Genomic DNA, 22984 nt, shown 5'->3' with positions numbered 1-22984 from the left:
CATAAATTTATCATAGATCTCAAGGTGAACATTGCTTTTTATATCTTTTCTTTTAGATACAATTAATAGTTTCAAATTTGGGCATTACTAAATTAAAAATTAAAACAAACAAACATGCCTATGCAGTGATTATATAACATTTTAGTTATATGTTATATATATTATATAACATTTTATATAACATTATATATTGTATAACATTTAGTTATATTTAAATCAGGTATTAATTATTGGCAGAAATAGAAAGTATTTCATTTGAAGGGGAGGTGGTTTTAGTTACTAAATTAGGTGTATATACTGTATGTGTTGTTTATAAAATTTATGTTTGGGTACTAAAATGTATTAGAGTAATTTATGATGCAAATAAAAGTTAGCAGCAGAGGTAAACTAGTCTAGGAAATGGTGTGAAATTGTGGAATTTAGGGAACAGATTAGGAATAAAATCTCTTAACTTACTTCTTAAGAATACAAATACAATTGTAGGCCAAAAAAGAGTACAATTTCATTTACAATATATTTACTAACAGTTGCAGCCTAGTTAAAGGACACTCCTTGAACAGTTTTGGATACCTTCCAACTCTTGCTTAATTTGCAAAAAAAATCAGTAATGAGGCAAGCTGGTTCATTTTGAGTCAAATAAGACAAAGAAGTCAATATTGAGGTACTGTTTATAAGGCTGTTAAAATTTTTAGTTTGGTGTCAGAGGATAATGTTTAGCATTGTGTTCAATTAGTGAAAACTAACCAGTAAGAAGTGCCAGATTCTGAAATGTCCTAACTTCAATTAATATAAAACACTAAAGCTTTCATTCATCCAAAGTTACTGGCTCCATGGGTACCAGCCACACAGTCTCCATAAGCTGGTACTTCTGGAGACTAATCAAGATTCATGGCCTCCAGGTTTTGTGGCACTGGCATTCCACAACCAGGAATGTCACCTTTAACTTTTATACAGCCCCCCTTTTTAGTCCCTAGACCTGTTTCCCATCTTTAGTCATTGGTAGAGTTCAAAATGTGTGATACCCTAGGGTAATTTGGAATGATCCAGATTTTGTTGAGGATTCTGTGAAAATTATTAAAATAAGTAAGCCTAAATAGCCATCTACAGATTTTGGAAATACTCACTTCCACATTGTTATATTAGATCTTTGGAGAAAGAATCTGTTTTTTAAAAAGCCAGTAATACTGAAGTCATTGTCCTCCTACCTTTCTTTTGAATATCTCTTTCCTGTTTTTCTAGCTCTTCCACTTGATACCTTTTGTCAAATGACTGTCTGTAAAGTGTTAGTTTAAATATCTCAGGGTGATACTGCTTAAAGCCTTCAGGACTCCAAAGAGTTAAAATATAATAGTGAAATTGTGGGCTCTAAGGCAATGGGGCAGATATTGGTGGGTGGGAGGGGGATGTGGGGATAAGAGGGAATGTTTCTGTAGCCTATAAAATATATGATGTAGGCAGGTAACTCCTCTGACTAAATGTAAAACTAGTTCTAACTGTGGTAGAAACTTATTTTGGGGTTCTTGATTTTCTTCTTCAGAAAATCCTTTTGTTAGTTTCTAAGGTCTTAAGACAGAAAATAGTACATATAAGAGGGATTATAGGCCTTGCCTGGTAAACCATAGTTTTTAAGCTCCACAAACATCTTACAGAAATCAGAACCAAAAGGGTAAAAATTAATTTGTACATATTACAAGACCTTCATACTACCCATTGTCTAATTTAATACTGGCAGAAGTCTTAAAATGTTGCCTCATCAGACATTATGGTGGGTAGATTAATTCAGAAAAAAAGGTGAAACGGGATTACACATTCTCTAATTAAACAAACAGAACTAACTCATCCTTTATTGCTTTTAAGAATAGGTAAATATATTTTTGGTTGTAGTACAGGATCTATATTCTATTAATCAGAATTTTTATTTCACATTTGGGTTATATTGCTTCAGATAATAATTTGGTGAAGATTCTAAAAAAGATAATTAAAACCTCTGAGGGAAAATAGCTGACTTTTAAAAGTGAAATTACCTGCAATGTTACATGTAATTCATAGTTACACAGTATATATTTTAATTTGATACTTTATAAATGGGGCCTTTTTTATGCCTTTAGGTCAGAAACTCTTATTCATATTTTTCAATTTATCATTTATCTGGTACAGATAACAGAGTTAAGTTAAGCTTGGAATCAGGGAGACCAGGCTTCAGATCTTGATACATTACAGTATTAGCTGTGTGGCTGACAGCATGGAATGGGAGTGAAGTATTTTGTTCAGTGAATTCAGTTGGTGGGTCAACAAGTATTTGTTATATGTTTATCTTATGCCAGGCCCTACACTAAGTTCTGGGGACACAAAGAAAGCCAAAAACAAAAACAGACCAACAAACTCGAAACACATTCCCTGCTCTCAAGGAACATACATTTTGATGGAGAAAATAATATGTACATATTTAGGTATATACAAAAGATGTACAGAGTATATAAAGGTAACCTGAAAGGAGAAAGCATTAATAGAGTAGGGATGGGGAGGCAGGAAAGACTTTTTTTAGGAGTTAGGATTTAAGTGAAGTCTCAGAGGAAGCCAGAAAAGCCAAAGGAGTGCATAGGAGGAGAGTGAGCATTCTAGGTATGGCAGCCAGCCAATATAAAGACATAGTTAGGAGAAGGGAGTATTATGTGTAAAGAATAAGCAAGAAGTCCAGTTGTTATTAATTGTAGAATGCAGAGAGTGGAGTAAGGTGTAAATGCTAAACAGGTGACTTTATATTGATCTCGGAGACAATAGGGATCAGTTGGAGTTTATTGAGTCAGGAAATTACGTAGATCCATGGTTTAGGAAAATCACTTTGGGAGATGAGTGAAGGATGCATTGGAATGGGAAGAGAATTGAGGTAGAGAGACTAATCAGTCAGTCAGCATTTTTTAAACATCTGTGTACCTGGCACTCTGTTAAGTGCTGAGGATACAAAATGCAAAAAAGAAAGTGTGCCTTCAAGGAGGTGACAATCTAATAGGGGAAAATGACACTTTAAAAAAAAACTGAATAGGGCAGGGGGAGGGGAAGGTAGAATCAAAAGGAATGCAGAGGGTGAGAAATGAGGAGATGACTAGCTTGGGTACCGTCTTTAAATGGAGGTTTTAGGAAAAGCTCAGAGAAGGAGGATTCTCAGGGGAAGAGGATATTGCAGAGGATATTGATGAGGTGTGAGTACCAAGGGATGATGTGATCTTGCGGGATGCTGAGGGTATTAGAGGCATGATGGAGAAGTCCAAAGGAGTGCTACTTGGTGGGAAATAGATGGCTGTATGCAGTGTCATGTCCAATAAGATGGAGAGCTACACATTTTCCCTAATCTCACTATCTCTAAGACATTTCAAATATACAAATTAGGTTCAAGTGATGAAGTAACTTCAACTGCCTCCCTGTTATAGATCAACAAATACCCAAACAAGGTAAAAACCATATAAACTAACCACAGAGATTCCTTAACCTCTTATGTGCTCACTCAGAACCTTTTCTTTCACCACCCAACTCATTTCAGCATCAGAAATGCACAAGCTAACTCATGGTCTTGAAAAGAATTCAATTCTATATTATGACTCTTCTCCCTCCCAGGGCTGTGTAGATCTAAATTGCAGAAATTTGCATATGCTTTGTTGTCATCCTGTTAGCACTCTGTCCAGCCATCTTGGCCAAAAATGGAGGAACAGAAAAAAGAGGCAGGAGATGTGTATAGCTGTTGGTATTCCACTAAACCTGAGACAAAGAATATAGCATCTTGTTGGGGCCAGTTCTGTCTACCCAGAATTCTCTTAGAGTTGAGACTTGAAGCTGTTGATGAATGAGGGAAGGCTGAGATATTTGGACATCCAGGCCCCAGGGGAAATACTATTAAAGGGGGAAGAATCAGAAGGTGAGAAATAGGGGAAAATAAGGGGACAAAAAAGACTACCAAATCTCTTGGGCAGCTGTGCAGCACAATAGATAGAACACTGGGCCTGGAGTCAGGAAGACTCGTCTTCCTGAGTTCAAATGTGGCCCCAGACACTTACTAGCTGTGTGACCCTGAACAAGCCACTTAACTCTGTTTGCCTAAGTTTCCTCATCTGTAAAATTAGCTGGAGAAGAAAATGGCAAACCACTCCAGTATTTTTGCTAAGGAAACCTCAAATGGGTCGCAAAGAGTTGGACACGATTGAAACAACTGAGCAATAATAACAATAACCAAAGTCCTTAGGAGGAAGAAAACTCGGTTAAAACCTTGAGAATAGGCAGATAAACCAGTAAGGAAGATATTAAAAACAGATTGTAATAGGTCTTCATATCAGGAAAAGAGTTCAAGCTTCTATAAATAAATATTGGAAGACAAAGAATGAATCAACACCTGGTGAGGCAAAGGGCCCTGTGTATTCCCAAGAGAACATAGAACCACTCACAGCAGGATGTTCCTGATGGCTTAAAAGAGAGGATTATAAAGGTAGAATTTATGGCCTGCACAGCAGAAATAAATGGCAGAATAGAAAAACTTGAATCCACTGTGGCAAACCTCAGAAAAGAAACAAAAGAGACTATAACTGATTCAGAATACAAATATATAGAAGTGAAGGCTTGTATACATTCAGTTGCAAGGTATTTCTTAAAGAAATAAAAAACAACTTAAATAGTTAGAGAAGTATTCAGTGTTTATGGATGGACCTTGCTAATTTCATAAAAATTATGCTACTACCAAAGCTAATTTATACTTTTAATGCTATGCCAATCAAATTAGTGTAGTTGATTAAAAATTGGTTAAAATGATGAGGTTGGATCCAAATTGCAGAGGTAGTAGAAGAGAGTACAAATTTATAGATATCTTTTTCAAGGAATTTAGCTACAAAGGTGGAGGATAGATACAGGATAGTAGCTAATAGGGATAATTGTATGAAGTGAAGAGTTATTTTTTCCCCCAAATTATCAGTAATCCTATGCAGAAAGTTCAATTAAAGTAATGCATAATTACATCCCATGTTTCTGTCGTGGCTTTCAGAGTTAGTATTTGGATGACTGAGTTTACTTAATTTTAAATAATATCTATGCTATGAATCAGGCATAATTGCTATTTGGTAGCGACTTTTGGGTTATAGGGAAGAGTAGATGGGTAGGTGGGTATATGGAAATTATTTATTATAATTAGAATTTGCATAACCAATGAATTTTAATTATGTATAACATGCTTTCCTTGACTATTATTATCCTGGATAATTGAGGACTGGCCATATTTTTTTAAGATGGATGCTTCACTTATAATCATGAAGTATCATTAGCACGGAGAGAATTGAGCTTAATAGCTATAGTTCCTGCGAATCATCTTAAAGTATTTAAAGAGCAGATTATTTTAATTTCCAATTTAAAAATCATTTTTTTTAACTTACTGATTAGGATTTAGAAATGTAATTAAAAAGAACATAGACAACTAGTTTATGTCATTATTTCATGTCACCTTTTCGAAGGAATGAAATAATGGGGTGAGAAAAAGACAATTTAGACCAGAGATTCTTAACCTTTTTTGTGTCATGGACCTCTTTGGCAGTCTGGTTAAGCCTATGAGCTATGAGGACCCATTTTTAAGAGTAAAGTTTTTAAATGGATAAAATAAAATGTTTAGGATTACAAGGTAAATAAATTTTATTGGAATGTATTTATCAAAACTTTTTTTGGGGGAGGGCTAGGCAATGGGGTTAAGTGACTTGCCCAGGGTCACACAGCTAGTAAGTGTTATGTGTCTGAGGCCACATTTGAACTCAGGTCTTCCTGAATCCAGGCCAGTGCTCTATCCATTGTGCTACCTAGCTGCCCCTATCAAAATATTTTTTAAAAAACGAGTTTATGGACACCAGGTTACTCTGACTTAGATGATAAAAATAATCTATTCTTATGATTTGACATCTTATTCTTTATACTTTAATTAATAAAATAACCACAAAATTAATCAAAGAGACATTTTTAGGAAACTGTTCTGCACAAGCTCTAAACATCCAAAATCCAAAACCATTAAGGAAATGATAAATAATGGTGCAAAGTTTCTACCTAAAGAACAGAAAAGTCTATTGTAGTGAACTCTGATGTGAGTTCTCTCTTATGGGTCTATTCTTTCAATGGGTTCAGCTCAATACATAGTGTTGACAAATACAGAGTATTTGTTCTTATTTTTATTCAGTGGCTTATATCTTTTATATTTTTTGAATGTTTCAAATATGAAGTATCACTGTAAGAGAAAGGAATCATTCTATAGGTTAGTTTCTAAGTATGAGTAATAATCTGAATTTATTGCCAATAATAAAACCAAATATTCTTACCAGTAATTACCATTATGTTCCTGTTTTTAGTTGTGAATATGATTACCTAAATCTAGAGTAAGGTAAGTAAAGTAGAGCTGATTTTTATAATTTTAAACATAAGATTGCTGTGTAATCATTCTATAATTTCCTGTTGTAACCAGAAACAGAAATACAAAATACTAGCTATGTGTGAAATTCTCTCTTTCTGTCTAGACTCTTGTCTGAAAAAGACTGAAAGATTCTTTTGATAAGATGTTTGTCAGTCTCTAATTAGTTCAGTGTTTACTTGTGCATATCACATTTAGTTATATTTAAGTTGAATATTGACGGTTATTTGAGGATCAAAACTACTTAATTTTGAACAAGAATTGTTAAGTCATGCTGGAACAACATTCACATTAATATGTAGTGAGAAAATCTAAAAGAATTTGTGTTACATTCAATTTTTCTAGCAGTTATTTATACATTTTATTTCTTTTCTTTTTTTGCTTATATCAAATAAGAGCAATTGGGTTAAATTTTATGTAACTTTAAAATATTTATGGAGAATGAAAATTACTACATGTAAGTGTGTAAAATGTAGAGGAAGGAAAATTTTTATTCGGTATAGTATAGCTGGTTTAACATCCCTGACTGCATACCCTTAGATAATTTTTTTGTTTGACTAGGCCATACACACACGTAGAGAGAGGTACACACACATGTGCATATATGCATGTTTAGGTGTATGTGTATATGTATGCATGTGCATATGTACACACATACATACACATACACATATGGGAGTATATGGGAATGGTGGAGTAGTTTAGATTAGAAATAGACAAATATAGACAAAATAGACAAAAATATTTTAAATGAATGATTTTGTATAAGTAAATCCCATTAAGCAAACATAGGTGGTAAGAGAATTCTTTGTGACAGAAGTGTTATATTAAATTTCACAGAGCCATATTTTTTTTTTTTACCATTAGAGCCAAACTGTCATTCCACATATACAATCAGAAATCAGATGTTGTAGTATAAGAACTATTAAATCTTGAGAGTTTTTAATAGCTAAGGAGAGAAATTCCTGGTGGAGTATAATGTATTCACTAGACTTAAGGAGGAGAACAGGGTTGTTACCTTAGTGATTGTCTGCCTAGATAATAGGCAGCTAGGTTTTGAAGAGTAGGTATTGAATATGATCAAGATAATACAGTAGCTGTGGAATGATATAAGGTTTCAGCAAACCAAAGAATCAAAGAATAAATGAATCCCAGTCAGTCACACAAGAATGCAAGAGGAAGAAAGAAACTAAAGTTGAACTATCATTGAAATGAGCCAGAGAATTACAGAAGTTTAAGGCAAACCAGCAAACGGAGAGCAGATAACCAAGTAATTGATAATTTTAACAGGTGTACCCTGGTCTCATCTCTCTGTATCTGTGTTTGTATGCATATATAGATAAGTCTCTTTTGGTTCAGATCAAAAACTCTCACTGCCTTTTCTTATCATGTTTTTCTGTGTCTTTCCATAAATTCTATGTAGAGGAGTTACCCACTAAGCTAAATTCTCTTTTTTGGTCATCTCAAATGATTTGTGAGTGGAACAGCAGTTATCCCTTATATTAATATATAAATATTAAATTAATATATAAATATTAATATATAACTATTTGCTTGCTTTTTTGGTCATGCATGTTGATGATGATTTCTACATTATTTCAAGTGTGCAAATTATTGTTGGTAATACAGTTTAAATACACCTATTGTATGTCTCTCCATTTGTCTTAGAATCACCTGCATTGTTGATTGTTGTACGATCTTGATATCTCATGACTCACAGCCATGTAACATCATCAAGAAAATTTTGATTTTAAAAAGATAGATTTTGGGGCAGTTAGGTGGCTCATTAGATAGAGCACTGGTCCCGGAATCAGGAGGACCTGAGTTCAAATCTGGCCTCAGACACACGATACGCACTAGCTGTATGACCGCGGGGAAGTCACTTAACCCCAACTGCCTCTCCCCAAAAAAAAAAATATTTTATGGCAGGTGAATGAGAGCTAGGATTTATATAGTGCTATAAGGTTTTTAAAAGTGCTTTGCATATTTTCTCATTTGACAATCACAGAAACCCTGGAGGTGGGTGCTGTTATTTTCTCCATTGTCTGGATGAGAAATCTGAGGCTCAGAGAGGTAAATATCTGAAGTACAATTTGAATTCAAATTTTCTTAATTCTAAGCATAGCAGTCAATGTACTATGCCGCCTAGATGCTTAGAATTTTAATATCATTAAATGTGCTGCTTCCTTAGTTAGCGAGGGGGCACAGTGAATAGACTGGTAGGCCTGGAGTCAGAAGACCACAGTTCTAATTTGATCTCTGACACTAGCTATGTGACTCTGAGCAAGTCACTTAACCTCTGTTTGCCTTAGTTTCCTCAACTGAAAATAACGATAATGAAAGCACCCACGTTGCAGGGTTGTTGTGAAAGTTAAATGAGACAGTATTTGTAAAATGCTTAGCATGGTGCCTGGCACATAGTAGGTGCTATATAAACACTATATCTATATATATCTATATATCTATCTATATATCTATCTATATCTATATAGATATATATAGATATATATATATCTCCTCTTCCCCTTTCCTTCTGTCCCCTTTGTTCCTTCCCTAATGTTATTCAGTCATATCTTTTCCTCCTGTTCAGTTTTAGGCTACTTCATTGTCCATTTGCAGTATTTTTCCATGACAGCTCTATACAGAATACATATGCACACATACACACAAATGGATTAAATGAGCTTCCCACTCACTTGTATGTTGTGTTTTGCAGTATAGGAATGGGGTTAGGGATTGAACCAGTGATTTCATTAGTATAAGGACCTTCTGGGTGACAAACCTCTCTCCCAGTGCAGGTCATCACCTTCCTACAGCACCTTCTTCTAGAGTCTAGGAGAATTTCCTAAGGACTGTGACTTATTATGTGACTTGCTTAGGTTTAGCCACACAGTCACAATCAGAACTTGGACCCAAGTCTTTTGGCTTTTTTCCTAGGTCTCTCTTCACTATGTCACACTGCCTTATATACAGAATAAATACACGGTAGTTTTGAGGAGAGTTTACTAGCAGGTTAGGGAAGCAAGAAAGAACACATGGAGGAGGGGACATGATCTTCTCTTTGAAGGAAACTGGAGATTGTAAAAGGCAGAGGTGAGGCTATTTAGCTGTAGTTATGTTTTGCTTTGAGTTTTGCTTTTTCACTTTGCATTATTTCATAAAGGGCTTTCATATTTCTTTGGATTCCTCATTCTTGTCAGTCCTCATTACACCATGATATTCCATTAAATCAATGTACCACAATTGATTTAACCATTTGCAATTGTTGGACATTTAGGTTGCAGCTGTTTTTATGCAGTCAATATATAAGGCTGCTGTGAAAAGTCTTTGACTAGATAGCTTTTTTGTTTTATAAACATTTTCAGGATAAATTCTAAAATAGTATTTTATGTAATTTTAACATGTCTGGCTGGTATATATTATAAATGCTTGAATATTTGTTTTTCAACTAAATAATTTTTTTAAAGAAATCAATTAGTAGCCAAAATATTATTTGATATTCTCTGTGTCTCTTAGCTGCATCATTCTGAAGATGTGGTATACTCTAGAAAAGTTGACAGTTTGTCAAATAATATTATTTTTTGTTTTTTTTCCCTTTTTTTTAAACCTGAGATATTGTTTATTCTTTGTTTTTTTTTCAGATTTTATTAATTAATTTTTAGTTTTCAACATTCACTTCCACAAGATTTTGAGTTCCAGATTTTCTCCCCATCTCATCCTTCCCCCCACCCCAAGATGGCGTGCATTCTGAATACCTCTTCCCCTAATCTGCCCTCCCTTCTATGTCTCTCTCTCCATGCCCCCTGCCCCCTTTCTCTTATCCCCTTCTCTTCAGTTTTCCTGTAGGGCAGGATAGATTTCTATACCCCATTGCCTGTACATCTTATTTCTCAGTTGGATGTGAAAACAATTTTTAACCTTTGTTTTTAAAACTTTGGGTTCCAAATTTTCTCCCTTCTTCCCTCCCCACCCATCCTCATTGAGAAGGCAAGCAACTTGATACAGGTTATACATGTGTAGTCATGCAAAACACTTCCATAGTAGTCATGTTGTGAAAAACCAAGTATTTTTCCCTTCATCCTATCCTGCTCCCCATTTATTCTATTCTTTCTTTTGACCTTGTCCCTCCTTAGAAGTGTTTGCTTCTGATTACCCCTCCCCCAGTCTGCCCTCCCCTTTATCATCCCCCTGCTCTCTTGTTCCCCCTTCCCCCTATTTTCCTATAGGATAAGATAGATTTCCATACCCAATTGAGTGTGTATGTTATTCCCTCGCTAAGCCAAATCTATTGAGAGTAAAATTCTCATTCCCTCTCACCCTCCCCCACTTCCCCTCTACTGTAAAAGCCTTTTCTTGTCTGTTTTATGTGAGATAATTTACCCCATTCTACCTCTCCCTTTCTCCTTCTCCCAGTATAATCCTCTTTCATCCTTTAATTTTATTCTCCAGATATCACCCCTTTATCTTCAACTCACCCTGTGCCCTGTATTTATCTATCTGTCTAAATATACATACATATAATTTTTTCCCTCCAACTATTCTAATGCTAACAAATGTCTCATGAGTTACGAATATCATCTTTCCATGCAGGAATGTAAACAGTTCAGCCTTAATAAGTCTCTTATGATTTGTCTTTCCTGTTTACCTCTTCGTGTTTCTCTTGAGTCTTGTATTTGAAAGTCAGATTTTCTATTCAGCTCTGGTCTTTTCATCAAGAATGCTTGAAAGTCCTCTATTTCACCGAATGTCCATTTTTTCCCTGAAGGACTATATTCAGTTTTGCTGGGTAGGTGATTCTTGGTTGTAATCCTATCTCCTTTGCCCTCTGGAATATTCTATTCCAAGCCCTCTGGTCTCTTAATGTAGAAGCTGTTAAATCTTATGTTATCCTGATTGTGTTTCCACAATACTTGAATTGTTTCTTTCTGGCTGCTTGCAATATTTTCTCCTGGACCTGGGAACTCTGGAATTTGGCTACGATATTCCTAGGAGTTTTCCTTTGGGGATCTCTTTCAGGAGGTGATTGGTGGATTCTTTGAATTTCTGTTTTACCCTCTGGTTCTAGAATATCAAGGCAGTTTTCCTTGATAATTTCTTGAAAGATGATGTCTAGGCTCTTTTTTTTTTGACCATGGCTTTCAGATAGTCCAATAATTTTTAAATTATCTCTCCTAGATCCATTTTCCAGATCAGTTATTTTTACAGTGAGATATTTCATATTGTTTTCTATTTTTTCATTCTTTTGGTTTTGTTTTACAATGTCTTAATTTCTCATAGTCACTAGTTTCCAATTGCTCCACTCTAATTTTGAAGGAATTTTTTTCTTTGGTGAGATTTTGGATCTCCTTTTCCATTTGACCAATTCTGCTTTTTAAGTCATTCTTCTCCTCATTGGTTTTTTGGACCTCTTTTGCCATTTGGGTTAGGTTTTTTTTTTTTTTTTTTTTTTTTTGGCTAGGCAGTGGGGTTAAGTGACTTGCCCAGGGTCATATAGCTAGTAAGTGTTTTGGGTCTGAGGCTGGATTTGAACTCAGGCCCTCCTGAATTGAGGGCCGGTGCTCTATCTACTGCACCATCTAGCTGCCCTCTAGGCTATTTTTTAAGGTGTTATTTTTTTCAGTATTTTTTGGGTGTCCTTCAGCAAGCTATTGACTTGTTTTTCATTATTTTCTTGCATCACTCTCTTTTCTCAGTTTTTCCTCTACTTCTCTTACTTGCTTCTCAAAATCCTTTTTGAGCTCTTCCATGACTTGGGACCAATTCATATTTTTCTTGGAGGCTTTGGATGAAGGAACTTTGACTTTGTTGTCTTCTTCTGGTTGTATGTTTTGATCTTCTTTGTCACCAAAGTAACATTCTGTAGTCTGAGTTTTTTTTTTTTTTTTTTTGCACAGTTTGCTCACGTTCCCAACCAATTACTTGACTATTAAACTCTTTGTTAAGGTAGGAGTCTGCTTCCAGTGTGGAGAATGTGCTTTCCTAAGCTTCAGGGGTTTTGTGCAGCTGTTTTCAGAGATACTTCTACGGACCTGTAAATTTTCAGTTCTTCCAAGGTGGTACCAACAAGGGCAAGGTGTTTACTCCTTTCCTGGCCTGTGCTGTGGTCGAGGAGTGACCATAAGCACTCTTCTCTGCCTTGGAGCTGTGGAGAGAATTCCCTCTCCACTGCCACTACAAGCTCCACCACGCCAGCAGTCCTCCTTACCCTAGGACTGCCACCCAGAACTGTGACCCAGATCCAAGCATAGGCAAAGCAAGAGAATCCTGCCTCAGCACCAGCAAAAAGATCCCTGCAATCCCCCTCTGATCAGCCATTTGATTCCCCCCTCAGTCTGTGGGCTGGAAGCTCATGAAGCAGCCAACTGCATTCCTCTTCCAGCATGATGTGATAGACCTTTTCAATCAACCATTCTGGTTGTCTTGGGCTGGAAATTTGTTTCACTCTGTCTTTTTGTGGGTTCTCCTGCTTTAGAATTTGTTTAGAGCCATTTTTTACAGGTGTTTGGAGGGATTTGGGGGAGAGCTCAAACAAGTCACTGCTTTTACTCAGCCATCTTGGCTCCCCACTCGCCAAATAATATTTTTTAAGTTCCTAGTAGGTGCTTGGTAGTGTACTGAGCACATAATGAAAGCCTTCTCCTTTGCTTTTTTATATCTTCTGTGTGTGTGGAGGTATGGTGAGGGGATGGATGGTGGGTGGGATGTTATTTGGTCAAGGCTGGGTCTTCTTCCTGAATATGCCCTTCTGCTTAGCTGTAACTTCCTTTTGTCTTCTGTGTTAATTTATAGTGAGAATGTCAATAAAGACACGGCTCTATTTCTCTAGTAGTGTTAGTGCTTTCATCATTAGATAATGATTACATAGCAGCTAGGTAGCACAATGGATAGAGTGCTGGGACTAGAGTCAGGAAGACTCATCTTCATGAGTTCGTGACACTTTGACGCTTAGTAGTTGTGTGACCCTAGACATGTCATTTAACCCTTTTTGCTTCAGTTTCCTCATTTGTAAAATGATCCGGAGAAAGCAAATGGCAAACCACTCCAGTATATTTACCAAGGAAATCCCAAACAGGGGTCACGAGGAGTCAGACATGACTGAAATGACTCAACAACAACACTTTAAAAGGACTTACTGTTAAGTCAAAGGCTTGTAGAATTGTAAGAACTATCTTACTACTTGTGTCCTTTGGCCTCTTTCCTGGCAACAGTGGTGTACTTGACAGTTTTGAACTTGGAGTCAAGAGACTTGGGTTCCAATTCTTCTTCTTTTAGTTATATAGCCTCAGGAAAGTCAGTTATCTTCTTAGTATGCAGTTATCCCTTCCACATCATGGGGGTTAGGGCTACAGTGTCCCTGTGATCTGGAAAAAAACCAAGTAAAATTTTTGGTGCTACCTTCGCACCAGAGAAGAGGTCCGAATTTTTCTTTTTCTTTGACGGGGTGTTTACAGTACCTTATTGTAAAATTTGGGTTAAGTATTTGATCATAAGCTTTGTGTAGATCTATGTTAAGTAAAATTACTATACATGTATTTTATACATTTCTGAGTTTCTGAACTTTTTTGTGTCATCTGCTGGCCTTCGTTGTGTAGTCTATGGGTCCCTCAAAATTCCCATTTAATTTCTTATGCCAACCCATGATATATTGAAATCATGATGGGGTAAGTCGTGATATCTAAGGGATAACTGTCATGTAGATAATAATAAATAAACTAGCTATCTCACAGAACATTTTTGAATACAGTGTAAATGACTTGTAAACTGGGATACTATTGTGCTTTAAGAAATGATGAAAGAGATAGTTTCAGAGGAACCTGAAGACACTTTTATGATCTGATGCAGAGTGAAATGAGCAGAAGTAGAACCATATATATTATAACCTTAGAATCGTAGAAATGAATAATTTTGAAAGACTTAATAACTCATGGTTCCAGAAGACTAATGACAAAAAACTTTAGCCATGTTCTGTCAGAGAAGCAATCAAGTACTATGTAGAATGAGACCCTCAGTTTTGGACATGGTCAATGTAAAAAATTGTTTTGCCTATGTTTATTTGTTGAAAAGGTTTTGTTTTTGTTTTTGTTTTTGTTTTCCATGGTGGAGGATGATGGGGAGAGGGGAAGAAGGTGAGAAAAAAGATAAATTCTATAATAAAGAAATAGAATTAAACTAAAACATTATCTGTTATATATTTAGATGTTTTTGAATTACTTATTAGTTACCTTTAAAAGGAGATACCTATTCCAATATCTCATTGTCATAATATTATGTGAAATATATTTGGCAAGACTGTTGGAAATAGCATTAAACTGTCTGTCTTGCACAGCTATGGTGCAGTAATGTCATTGAAAAGTTGCTCGATTCTTTAATTATTTTGGATTTCCAGAATATTTATATATTTAACATTTAATATTTATGAACATCTTTGTGTCAGTCATTTTCATATGCAACTGAGAAAAGGACAGACAAAAATATTCATATTGTTTAATTAGATATCATGGTATGTGAAAAATAATTTAAATTTATATGAGTAAATTTTTTAGGAACAAATGGATTTCTTTTTCAAAATATAAAACATTTACCTTTATTATGGGTCAAAGATGGCACTCTGAAGTGAAAGCCAGGATTTACAGATGAGAGAAATAAGCAGGTGCTTTATGGCTTGCCTCTATTTTTAAAAAATGAATTTTTTAGGCGAGATCATATTTCTGTGCACTAAAACCCTTAGGGTGATTTAAAAAAAATTGAATATTGTCCACAAATAATCATAGAAAAGCAAAATTATTGCTGTGAATTACACCTAAGTGTAAGTGATGTATTTTTCATGTGTATAAGTATGCAGTTGAGACAGATTCTGCTTTAGATTTATCATGAACAGATAGATTTTTAAGGCCTTATATATAGAATGCTGATTTAAGTTGGCATTTCTTTTCTTTAGTTATACAGTCTGGTTTTAAGCTATCAGTAACTTGAATTTACATTCAGTGGTATATTTTTCTTCTTGTAATGTCAAAATCAGTCATGCAGATTCTAAATTATTCTCACAATATCCATGAATGATAGACAACTGACTGATACGATCCATATTTTACAGATAGATAAACTCACCCCGAATAAAGAAGTGATTTTCTGAAGCTAAATATTTAGCTAGTATCAAGACCTACAGAAGAGCTCTAGAACTTTGGCTATACATTCAATATTTTTTTTTTTTTTGTTTTTTGGTAAAGCTAGGCTTTGTGTCTGACATCACTGGTGGAAATGTTTTGCCTTTTTTCCCCTTTAAGTTTCATTATTTTCAAAGAGGTAACCCAGAACATAACATAGTATATTACTCTGTCATGTCACATCAAATAGAACATGACAGAACATAGATTTATAAAAACATAACACATTTCATTTGGAGCCAGATGACTGTTATCAATTTGGAAACACATATTCAAACCATCTGCTTACAGTTTAAATTCTTGGATAACTTACTAACCCACATCTCTAAACAGAGGTAGCATTCTCTGTATCTTTAAAACCACTGCCTAGTTTATACACAGCTTCCATATGTAATGCATATTTCAAGCAAGCTGAACCAAAAGAGATCGTGACATTTGCTAACTGTGTAAAACAAGTTGATTTCATTAACTATTAACAACTAACAGCTTTAGCTAACAAATTATATACTTCCTGTGTCAGATACTGTTGGAATAGACAGTACAACATAGTTGTTCACGCTTTGGGAAACCCCCAAATTCTCAATAAAAGCATCACTTAATTAATATGCATAGCAGTCACCAGTTTCTGTAGTGTGTGAGGTGATGTATGTTTGCTAGCAAGTGAGTTATTATATAGTACTGCCTGTGATGTAGCATTTCTGGCCCTGTTGAGTCATGGTTTGAAATTTGTACATTCTTGTAAAGAAGTGAGAATTTTAGTTATTGAAAAAGCATTCTTACATTATGCTAATATTTATTACGCATCTAGTATGTATGGAGCACTGTGATAGGTTCTGGGGTAGATACATAATGCATTCACATATTCACTTACATACTTTGAGGATCTGTGATTTTATTGTGTTTTTTCCAGCAATTCAGATCAAATCACACCTTTTAGATATAGTAGATATCTTTGGAGAGCTGCAGAGTTCAAAAAAATTCATTGATCTGTGGTCAAGTTGGTGATTTTTAAAAATTAATTAATTAATTTTTAGTTTTCAACATTCACTTCCATAAGATTTTGAGTTTAAAATTTTTTTCCCCTTCCTCCTCCTTCCCCTTCCCCAAGATGGTGTGCAGTTTGATATAGGCTCTACTTATGTATTCATATTAAACATATTTTCCCATTAGGCATGATATGAAGAAGAATTAGAACTAATGGGATGCTGAGATGGGGAGATTGAGGTCCCCCCACTGGTATAATTTTGTTGTCTATTTATCCCTGTAACTCCCTTAACTTCTCCTTTAAGAATTTGGATGCTATACCACTTGGCGCATATATGTTTAGTAATAATATTACTTCGTTGTCTATGGTACCTTTTAATAGGATGTAGTTTCCTTCCTTATCTCTTTTAATTAGATCTACTTTTGCTTTGTCTGAGATCAGGATTGCTACTCCTATTTTTTTTTTTTACTTCAGCTGAAGCATAATATATTCTCCTCTAGCCTTTTACCTTTACTCTGTGTGTATCCCTCTCCTTCAAATGTGTTTCTTATAAACAGCATATTGTAGAATTATGGTTCTTAATCCACTCTGCTATCTGCTTCTGTTTTATGGAAGAGTTCGTCCCATTCACATTCACAGTTATGATTATTATCTGTGTCTTTCTCTGTAGCCTATCTTCTAGCCTGTTTATGCTTTTCTCTCTTCTTTGTCCCTTTCCCTCCTCACTAGAGTTTTGCTTTCGACTACCACCTCCCTCAGGCTGCCCTCCCTTCTATCAGCCCCCTCCCTTTTCTTCCCCTTTACCCCTACTACTTTTTCCCTCCCTTCTATCCACCCCTCCCCTTTCTTTCCCCTTTCTCCTCCTACTTCCCATAGGGTAAGTTAGATTTCTATACCTAACTGATTATGTTATGTCCTCTTTGAGCCAACTCTAGTGAGAGTAAGGTTCAAACAATGCTCATCTCCCTCCCTTCTTTCCCTCTACTGTAATAGATTTTTATGCCTTTTCATGTGATGTAATTTACCCTTGTCTGCCTCCTCCTTTCCTCTTCTCCCAGTACAATCCCTTTTCACCACTTAATTAGATTTTTTATCATCACATCAAAGTCAACTTATACCCATACCCTCTGTCTATGTATACCCCTTTTAAATGTCATAATAATGATACAGTTCTCAAGAGTTACACATGTCATCTTCCCTTGTAGGAATGTAAAGAGTTTGCCCTTATTAATAACATGTTGTTTTTTTCTTTCCTGTTTACCTTTTTATGCTTCTCTTGAGTCTTCCACTTGAAGATTAGATTTTCTGTTGAGCTTTGGTCTTTTCATCAGGAAGGTTTGGAAGTCCCCTATTGCATTGAATGTCCATCTCCTCCCCTGAAAGATTATGCTCAGTTTCACTAGGTAGCAGATTCCTGGTTGTATTCCAAGCTCCTTTGCCTAATGGAATATCGTATTCCACACTCTCCAGTCTTTTAATGTAGAAGCTGCAAGGTCCTGTGTAATCCTGACTGTACTTCCATGATATTTAAATTGTTTCTTTCTGGGTGCTTACAGTATTTTCTCTTTGACCTGGTAATTTTGGAATTTGGCTACAAAATTCTGTGGCATTTTCAATTTGGGATCTCTTTCAGGAGGTGATTGGTGGCTTCTTTCGATGACTGTTTCACCTTCTATTAAGAATAGTATCTGTAGCATTGTAAAAAATATTTAATTGCCATGCAGTCCTTGTTGTAAGATGCCTAGTTCATTCAGTCAGTCAATTTACTCCATTCATTCTTCTGGTATTGACTAAGCATCTAATACTGAGGAAGGTAAAAAGATAAATGAGATGCACAGTATGTATGTCCTTAGAGAATTTATAGCTTAACAGTGGAAATGAGATATAGATATATATATAACTCTTGAAGAAATAATAAAACATCTTAAGTGCTCAAAGGAGCTACAACATGCAATTCAGGTTCTGAGGGGTAGGAAGATGATTTGAGCATCTGGCTTAATCATGGAATGATAGATTGTTGGAGCTAGAAAAGACTTTAGAGATCATCTGGTTTGGGAGGCAGCATGGTATAAATAGAAAGATTACTGAACTTGGTTGGAGTTGGGAAATCTGAGTCTCAGTATTGGCTTTGACACTTAATAGTGCTGTGAGTGAATAATTCAATTAACCTCTCCAAGCCCCATTTTCCCATTCAAGAATTAGGGTCATATTACTTATGTTATAAGGTTATTGTCAGGAAAGCACTTTTGTAAAACCCAAAGTACTATATCAGTATTAATCTTATAGATGTGAATCATATAGTCCAATTCTTTCAGCATCCAGTTGAGAAATTTGAGTCCAGAAAAGAAGGCACTGTGGTATAATAGTAAAAAGATCAATAGACTTGGAGGCCCAGAGACTCAGAGACAAGGCTCAGATTAAATAACTCTTACACAAGACCTCTACTAATGTCCTTAGTTTCTGATATTCTCAAAGTAATGACTGTATTTATTTTGCATGTATTTTAAAATTTACTTCTCTGTTTATATGTTTCTTCCTAGAATAATTAAACCAATTGAAGTTAGAGTAATTATATCTTATCCTTTGCATGTAGCACAGAGTCAGGCATTTAGTAATTTCTTGAAAGAAGTGCATACATGTGGAAGCTCCATCAGACATGAAGGAAGGGAGCCTGGTATCCAGCTGTGACCATTTTTGTACCCTCTTAAGTCACTTTGGTAGAGACCAAAGCCAGTGAAAAATGAATCCCTTTGTGTGGAGGAGGATGAGACAGCTTTGAGGTCTAGCCCCTAGGGAGACTGCCATCTAAAGAGAAGGAGCAGAAAAGTGAGGGATAGCAGAATATGAAGAAAAATGACTGAAATTACCAGAGATGTCAGGAGGAAGAATATTTGGTTAAAGATTTTGAGCAGAAGCAGATAAACCTGATATTGATATTGGAAGATATTGATGCTTCAAACTCCAAGACATATAGTGGTTAAATTGAACAATTCTAACAACAACAAATTTTGCTAGCAACCAAAAGAGACTTTTCAAATATAAAGAAAAGGAAATTCTAATATCACAAAACTATATTATATTTGCCAGAAACCGTAGGGAGGAATGAAATCATGTGTTCTCAAGAGCAAAGGAGCTCATCATGCAACCCAAGGTGACCTATCCTGCAAGCCTGAGTCTAAACATAATGAAAAGGTAATTGATCAGTTAAAAAATAAAAAGCTAGAGATATTTGAAGCATTCCTACAAAGAATACTAGACCTGAAGTAAGTTTTTTGCTTCTCTTACACCCCAAACAAAAGAAGTACAACAAAGGTGAACAGGTAAAACAACCAATGAAGCCACAGATAATTCACAGGTAACAGAATAATTTATTTATCCCAGAAAAAAAAAGGGAAAATAAAACTAGAAAGAGAAAGACACCTTTAGGGTTGACAGCAACAACAATGACAAAATAAGATTATTTCTTAAGAGATTTCTTTTTAAAAGTAGAAAACCAGAAATAAAAAATTGTGGTGGAGGAACAAGCCAGAAACATCATGAACTAAACATCACAATACCCTTACAATGGGTGAATCAATTTTTTTGTGAAAATGTTGCCTGACACCACCATCCTTGTTTTCATGTTGGCAGTTATAACCTACCAATTAAGACTCTAAAAAGTCATTTTCAATTCCTACACCTTCCTCTAATAAGGTAAATCTTTGTCGGGGGTGGGGGATGGCACTAAGTTAGAGTTGGAGATATCTAGAAATTGCTAGTAAAGGATATTACATGTCAGTTGAGCCTTGAATGAACCTAGGCTGTGGCAGAGGTGAAGAAGGGAGTTTATTGCAGGCCTGGGGCACCACCTTTGCAATTAGGGTAGAACCTGCGGCCTCAAGGCCACATGTGACCCTCTGGGTCCTCACGTGCTGCCCTTTGACTGAATCCAAACTGACTGAATCCAGACTTCACAGAACAAATCCCCTTAATGAAAGGATTTGTTCTGTAAAACTTGGACTCAGTCAAAAAGCCACACCTAAGGACCTAGAAGGCCACATATGGCCTTGATACCTCAGGTTTCCCAACTGTGGGTAGACCTGAATGCATGAAGGGGGAATAATACAGCATGTCCCAAAAGTTTCAGTGCAGTTTTAAAATGTTAATGTTTAATATTTATTTAATAGCTCTTAAAGCTTAAGAAATTTTGAATCAAATATCATTTAATTATCAAGAGCAATATCAAGTGATTATTATTCATATTTAAATAACCATTATTTATTTAATGACTATTAAGTCTTAAAAACTGCTCTGAGACTTTTCTACATCCCATATTAATACTCTTGGAAAGGTTGTAGCCTTTAATACTCTGGAAAAGTAGCCAGGTTTTGAAGAGCCTTAAGTACCTAACAAAGGCAGTAGTATTTCCTCTGAGGGGTTACAGAGACCTGTTTTTATCTTTGTTTTGCTAATAATTTGGGTGACCTCAGATAAATCACAGAATTTCTTTGGATCTCAGTTCCCTCATCTGTGAAATTAGAGGTTTAGATTAGGTGATTTCTACAGTTCCTTCAGATATACTGATATACATGAAAGCAGAACAAATATTTATTAAGTGTGTATTATATGCCAGGTACTGTGATAAGAGCTTTACAAATATTATCTCATTTGATTCTCACAACAAGTTTGGGAGGTAAGTGCTTTATTATCTCAATTTTACATTTGAAAAAAACTGAAGCAGACAGAGGTTAAGTGACTTGTCCAGGGTCACACATTTAGTAAGTAACTGAGGTCACATTTAAACTCAGGTCTTCTTGAGGTCAGGCCCAGCACTTTATCCACTATATCACTTAGCTAGCTCCCTCTGCAAAAAATATTGAGGCTGAAATTTCATTCATTTTGAGCCCCCCCCCCCCAGTAATATCACAGAATTAGAGTTAGAAGGGACTCCACAGACCATTTAGTTCAACCTTACCTGAATAACACTCCTCTGTACAATGAACTTAATAAGTCGTTGTCCAGTGTTTGATGACCTCCACTCAGGGGAGTCCCACTGCCTGCTGAAGCATTCCATTGTACATTTAGGCAGTTCTGATAGGAGGTTTTCTGTTACTTATACCCATTGCTTCTTTTTCTGTCCTCTGGGGCCAAGTACTATATATGTAATTTCCTTTCCTCATGACATTCTTTCAGTTATTTGAGTAGCCATCATGCATGCTACCCAAGTTGCCTTTTCTCCTGTTTATATATTCCTAGTTCTTTCACTTAATATTTATATGAGATGATCTCTGAGACCTTCAGCAGACTGCTTGATTCTGCTGGATATTCTCCAGTTTATCAATGTCTTTCCCAAAATGTGGAATCTGAAACTGAATACAGCATGCCAGATGTGGTCTACCTAGGAAAGAGTGTTATGAGGTCTACAGTCTTGAATACTGTGGTTTTCAGTACAGCCTAAGATTAGATTAATGATTGCTTCATCATTGTCTTCATAATGCATGTTTAGAGCATTAAAACTGAAGATTCCTTTAAGATGGTCTTCTGTCTAACTCTGTATCCATGATCTGATACTTTGCATACATATTTCTTGAGCCCCATGTTCATGACTTAAAAGTTAAGAGGCATAAGTATAGTCTTGCTAGTACCACCATTTTAGTGTATCCAAAGCCTTTTGGATCTTGACTATCATAAAATGTGACAGCTATATCTCTCAGCTTTGTGCCATCTATAAATTTAATAAAAATGCCATCTATGCATTAATTCAGGTTATTGATATCATAGCGGACAGAGCAAAGAATGGTTGGAAACACCACTAATGACCTTCTTCCAAGTTTACATGGAATAATTAATGACTATTTTTGGTCTAGCCATTTAAACCAGTTCCAAATCTACAGAATTGTACTGTAATCTAGCCAGCATATTTCCATCTTCTCCATAAGAGTAGAATAAAAGATATATGTTGAGCCATTTAGAATTTTAACTTTTAATCAATTGATGTGCTTAGAACCAGGGATATTATTCTAACCCAGAGTTTCTGATTCTTATGTTATATTAAAGATGTGATGTGTGTATGTATTATGATATTTCTGAGTAAGTTGTTGACGATGATGATTCTTTTTTACATCATCTTCATTTCTGAATATATGTCCCATCCACAGAGAGCTGTTAAGGATAAACAAATCTTTAAAAAAAAAAGTTAAAATAGTTCAGCAAAACTAAATAACACTACAACTGAGTCTCACGGTATTTGCAGTATTCCACCTGCATAATCCTTGTCTCTACAAAGAAGGGAGAAGGTTGATTTTCTCATCTCTTCTCTAGGGCAAAACAACTTCTTCTTCTTCTTCTTCTTCTTCTCCTTCTCCTTCTCCTTCTCCTTCTCCTTCTCCTTCTCCTTCTCCTTCTCCTTCTCCTTCTCCTTCTCCTTCTCCTTCT

At 35.6% G+C, this 22984-nt stretch overlaps 1 protein-coding gene across 2 annotated transcripts in view; it reads left to right on the top strand.

The window, feature by feature from the left end:
- TMEM135 (transmembrane protein 135) overlaps nt 1-22984 on the top strand; it is a 342694-nt gene that overhangs the window by 124104 nt on the left and 195606 nt on the right. The window lies entirely within an intron of this gene.

Source organism: Vombatus ursinus, unplaced genomic scaffold (assembly GCF_900497805.2).
Source record: "Vombatus ursinus unplaced genomic scaffold, bare-nosed wombat genome assembly UNPS02005659.1, whole genome shotgun sequence".
Classification (NCBI taxonomy): Eukaryota; Metazoa; Chordata; class Mammalia; order Diprotodontia; family Vombatidae; genus Vombatus; species Vombatus ursinus.
The sequence above is the reverse complement of the archived record's forward strand: the minus strand, read 5'-3'. Positions and strand labels throughout refer to the sequence as shown.